Source organism: Balaenoptera ricei, chromosome 2 (assembly GCF_028023285.1).
Source record: "Balaenoptera ricei isolate mBalRic1 chromosome 2, mBalRic1.hap2, whole genome shotgun sequence".
Classification (NCBI taxonomy): Eukaryota; Metazoa; Chordata; class Mammalia; order Artiodactyla; family Balaenopteridae; genus Balaenoptera; species Balaenoptera ricei.
The window spans coordinates 1,797,689-1,803,279 of NC_082640.1; the positions used below are offsets into that span (position 1 = coordinate 1,797,689).

Here is a 5,591-nt window from a genome sequence, read left to right on the forward strand (position 1 = left end):
AGAAAAATCAAGATTTCTGAGCCCTCCCCCCCAGATCTTACAAACGAGAATCTCTGCAGGGGAATCAGCAACCTACATTTTCCACGGGCTCCTTGGGTGATTGGGATGAATATTTGGCTCTAGAGGGAGAATGCCTACACAGTTTATATTTTCAAAAGCACTTTGAAAATTGTTATTTGCTTTATTTTTAGGACCGAGTAAGAAAAAGCTCAAATGACTTCTGTCAGAGATAAAAATCTCTGTAATCCTACACAGAAAGGCCTTCTGCTGTGGATAAAAGAGATCATAAATGTCGCTCTTCTTTTCACAGGAGAAGCATCAGAGGAAGAGGAAAGACACTGTTCTGGTGGAAAGAGCACGGACTCTGAGGCTAGCTTGCTTGGGTTTGAATACATTCTATGTAGCTCGATTAGCATGTGTATCAGATCGTATCTTCCAAAGGCAGCCACAACATTGCCCATCGCACGTGCTATTCTAGAATCTTTTAAAATCTTGACTTTCCCCCCATCAAGAGATGGAAGCAATTTCTCCGCCTCTTGAATCTGGATGGGCCTTTGTGACGGCTTCGGTTGGTCCGATGTAGCTGAAGGAATGCGTCGTGACTCCTGAGACAAAGTCATAAAGTGCCATGTGTTGCTGCCTGGTCCTCTGCTGACGCTCACTCCAGGAACCCAGCTGTCATGCTGTGAGGAAGCCCAAGCAGGCACGGACCAGCTGACACAGAGGGGACCAGGGCCCCTGGCTGACCTCCCAGGTGACCGACTTCCTGCCGTGGGAGCCATCAGGGAAGTGGATCCCCAGCCCCCAGCTGAACTGCCCCACTTGATACCACATAGAGCCGGGTCAACTCATTCCTGCAGATCCTTGACAAAATTGCAGAGGAGTGAGAAAAATTAATCATCACGGTTGCTTTGTCACTATATCAGGGAGGTTTGTTGTGTAGCAATAGATCACTGGTAAGGAGATGAGTTAATTAACCTCTTTGTGACTCGGTTTCTCTGTATACAAAATGAGAACAATAATTGTGTCCACTTCATAGAGTTTCAATAAGAATTAAATAAGGTATTGTATGTAAAGCACTTAGAAAATAGCCTGACTATAGGGACTTCCCTGGTGATGCAGTGGTTAAGAATCCTCCTGCCAAGGTAGGGGACACGGGTTCAATCCCTGGTCTGGGAAGATCCCACATGCCGCAGAGCAACTAAGCCCGTGCGCCACAACTACTGAGCCTGCACTCTAGAGCCCGTGAGCCACGGCTACTGAGCCCGCATGCCACAACTACTGAGCCTGTGCTCTAGAGCCCGCAAGCCACAACCACTGAAGCCTGTGCGCCTAGAGCCCGTGCTCTGCAACAAGAGAGACCACCGCAATGAGAAGCCTGTGTACCACAACGAAGAGTAGCCCCCGCTCGTCGCAACTAGAGAAAGCTTGCACACAGCAACAAAGACCCAACACAGACAAAAATAAATAAACAAAAGTAAATAAATAGATTAATTAAAAAAAAAAAAGAAAGAAAATAGCCTGACTATATAAGTGTTATATGAGTGCTTGTTTGAAGAAATATGTAAAAGTGGATGAGATGACCAAATAAGACATTAACAGGCAATCCAGAGTTCCTTAGATATATGGTAAAATTGCCCCAAATTTCACGTATCTGATGGGCAGCAATTTAAATTAGTAATCACCCAAATGATAACTTTCTTAAAATGTAAAATAAATTTTACCAGTTTTAATTCTACCTACCACTTCAGCTTGACTAATTTCAATTAATACTTATTTAATTTAAATGCATTATTTATTCTTGCCATGAATCATTTATTCTTACCATTTCCAAGTCAGACCTTAGAGTCTAGATACCCGGTTCTGTTTCACATCTCTCTTTCCCTTAGCTGAATGACCTTAGCCAATTGCCTTCGTTGTCTCCAAAGACCTAGTAGCTTGCAAATAAACATCTGGAAAATAAATAAAGCCGTCCCCTATGATACACATTTCAGCTCTGTTCTTTCTAGGATGTGGTTCTTTACCAGGCAGATGACCTGCTGGAAATAACAGAACTGAGAGTCAGAGTATATGACACTGCGGCTCAAATGTGATAGCACCTCCCGGGGCACCAAGATGTCGTAGGGATGAGGTGCCAGCGGCCGGACAAGAAGGACCTTGGAGGACAGGTGCCCCCCGCCCAGGGTCCCAGCCAGGTAAGCCCCCGTCACCCACCAGGCGTCTCTGGGACGAGCACAGGTTGCCTAGTAACCTGGCCCCTCCCTGTACCCCTCAAAATACCTGCAGACGTGGTACTTGTCACCCTGGCTGCGTAGAAGATTGTCCCTAAAGTTAGCAGCTGGAAACTACACGCACCTCTTACGCTGCAGTTTCTGTGGGTCAGGACTTAGGGATGGGCGTCACCGGGTGGCAGTGAGTCAAGGCCCCGCAGCAGGCTGCAGTCAGGCTGTTGGCTGGGTTACAGTCTCATCCGAAGGCGTGACAGGGGAGCATCTTCCAAGATCACCCACATGGCTACAGGCAGGACCCTCAGACCCTCCCTGGCGGTGAGCCCCAAGCTCCCGTCCCTCAGCAGAGGGGCCTCTCGACAGGGCCCCTCTCAGCGTGGCAGCCCGCTTCCCGCAGAGCAAGTGGGCCACGGAGGAGAGAGGAAGAGCCGGAGCGGGAGAGAACCTTAGGCGGGAGCTGCAGCGTTTTTTATAACCTCGTCTTGGATGTGTGACTTGGCAGCCAGTGTTGCCGCGTTAACCCGTTTCACAGACTGAACCATCCTGGCACGACGGGGGTGGCCCACCCCGGGGCCACGTCCAAGCCTGCTCTCCACGGTCACCTTGTGTGAGAGGTTCCGTCCTTTGGGCTCCCCTCAGGCCTTCCCCCAGTGTTTCGTCCACGTCGCAGTGTTGGAGGTGAGCTGGGAAGGAAGGCAGCACCGCGCTCACGTCGTGTCAGTGGCTCTCTGTCCGGGGGTCGCCGCGCGTGTGGCTCGGAGCTGGTCGCCGTGTGGCCTGCGGAGAAGGACGGTTGTGCGCTGTCCCCGCAGAGCTGCCGTTTTCCTGGGGAAGATGCCAGAACGCGCATAATTACAAGACAGGGCAAAATATTGCAAATCTGAAATAAGTTGTGTTTCACATCAAGCACCTAGTCAAGTGTTATTTAATTTTTAACTAGTAAATTAAAGGAAGAGGTTAGGCTAGGTGATCTCAGGATCCTGACCAGCTTTCAGTTTTCTAAGGATCGTGTATCTAAGGAATATATCAGAGTAGAAGGAAATCAAGTGGGGCCTCATGATCTAGAAGCTTCCACAGTTGGCCAAAACGGCCTCCTGGCCCTCACAGAATTATGGGATGTCTGGGCTAAGAAAGAAAGAGGTGGAAATGCAAAGTAGTGCCTATAGGATGTGTAAACAACAAGGTCCTACTGTATAGCACAGGGAACTATATTCCGTATCCTGTGATAAACCAGAATGGAGAAGAATATGAAAAAGAATATATGTATATATATATCTGAATCACTTTGCTGTACAGCAGAAATTAACACAACATTGTAAATCAACTATACTTCAAAAAAATAAATTTTTTTAAAAAAGAAGGAAAGGGGTGGGGTGAAGGAGTACAGTTATTTCTGAAAGTCTCAGAGGCCAGACTTCACAATTTCATTGCACATTAGCCAAGAATGACTGGAGTGATTTTGAAATTTCCAGCAGCTTTCCTTGTGTACATTTCAAGAAAAAAAAATAGGGACTTAAATTTCTCCTTTTCCTTTGAAAACTATACATGACTATACATTGGAACAATGTATGTGATCATGTCTGTTTTTTTCCCTGATATCCTTATTTTCTTCCCCCTTGAAAATTCACAAGTATTACTACTTATCGTGAAAAGTCAACCCACTTTATTTAAGATGCTCATGTTTTGCTCTTGTCATCGTGGGGGATGGCGGGCACTGGAACGACATCCCAGCAAAATCCGAACCTACTTCAATTCGTGTCGTCACAAAAATTGACCCTACCTGAAAAATAGGTATTTGGGGTGAGTCAAAATCATGCTGAATTTGTTCCTTTTCCTTCCACGAAACTTCTATTTTTTAAAAAAAATTGTGGATATATTTTTGAACATTTTCTTTCTCATTATTCCCCTATATGCAGCTTTATAGTCTATTTCTTCACCTGTCTATAGGGATGCTTTTAAAACAGTCAGTATTCTGCAAGTAGTGGTTGCTGAATGTCTTCCCTGTTCAAGAAAGCCGACGTGCTCTAGGCTCTGTTCCCTGGGGGACAGAATATCAGTAGTACCCGCATCTTGGTAGAAATGCAGAATTACAGGTTCCACCCCCGACCTACTGAATTAGATCTGCACTTTACACAAGATTCCCAGGTGGCTAGTATTCACATTAAAGTTGGGAAGCTCTGTTCTAGAACTGTCATTGAGAGTGGGGTGTTACTTGTATTTCTCGACAGTATGTGTGCACCAAACCAAGCTTGCAGATGGACATAGGGAGTACTGGGGACTTCTGGAGATCTCTCTCTTTCTCTCTCTCCCTTTCTTCCTCTCTCTCCTCCCTCCCTCCCTCTATTTCTCTTTCTCCCTCCCTCCCCCATCCCTTTTTCTCTCTCACTCTTTCCCTCTTACCTGCATTGACTTTATCCTTTGATTTTCCTCTGGAAATATTGAAACAATCGAGACTTGTTTTTGTTTTTCCTCATCACTTGGAGCTGATCCTTTTCATCTTTGGTTCAGCCAGTTCCCTTCAAAGCTAAATATTAAACAGATCTGTCTCCTGACAGCTGACCCCAGATCGGGACGTGCCCGTGGTCCTCCCCCTGGGGGCGGAGAGCTGAGCCGACAAAGGTGGAGGGGAGACAGATTGGAGCCAGCTCCCGGCCCCTGGGGACGCCCCAAAGTTGTGTCTCTGCCTTCACGGAGCAGCCAAACAGCCAAGAGTCCAGCAACGGAGCACTTCTGGAAGGCATTCTTGTAGAAATTCCTTTTTTGCCAGAGGGTGAAAGGCTTACTAATTGATTTTGTCTGCCTTTCAGATGAACTTAGAGAGACACAAGGGTTTGAATTCTAACTGAGAGGTACCATTTTTAGATACTGGAACAAATGTTTCTATGTATGTCATATGACTTAGCTTTGCATGTTAGTTTTTTTTTTTTCCCCCCACAAGCTTGTCATTCTGTTCAGGGAAGTAAGAGCAGTTAAAGTTCATTATGTTGACTTTTAAAAAACGTATGTCTTTCAAAAACCATTACTTCTTCACAGCAGGTTAATAAAAGAAAGCTAGCTCTTCCCAAACGCTTTGAGGTTTGGTGGCCCTGCCTCTCCCTGAAGACTCCTGGCCACTGAGAACCCACCTCAGGCTCTTCGCTGCCCCCAGGGCTTGTACCTAAACCCAGCCTGCTGTTGGGCTCACATGTGATGTGCTGTGTGTCTCATTATGAAAATATGGAAGAGAGGAGATGGGAAGAGAAAACAGAGAAATGGCAAAACACCCCTTTGCCTGACCACTGCAGGCTGAAGTGAGCAAGCTGATGGGGCTCTGTAACATCATGGAAAATGACAGAAATGGCAGTTTTACAGTTTACAATTGTT

At 46.3% G+C, this 5,591-nt stretch overlaps 1 long non-coding RNA gene across 1 annotated transcript; it reads right to left on the bottom strand.

The window, feature by feature from the left end:
- Window positions 1–839: 839 nt before the first annotated feature.
- Window positions 840–4,732, bottom strand: LOC132356471 (uncharacterized). Its single transcript, XR_009499881.1, has 3 exons — window positions 4,629–4,732; window positions 2,356–3,053; window positions 840–863 (listed from the first exon to the last, which is right to left on the bottom strand). It is a non-coding gene; the product is annotated as an uncharacterized LOC132356471 (long non-coding RNA).
- Between the last annotated feature and the right edge of the window lie 859 nt (window positions 4,733–5,591).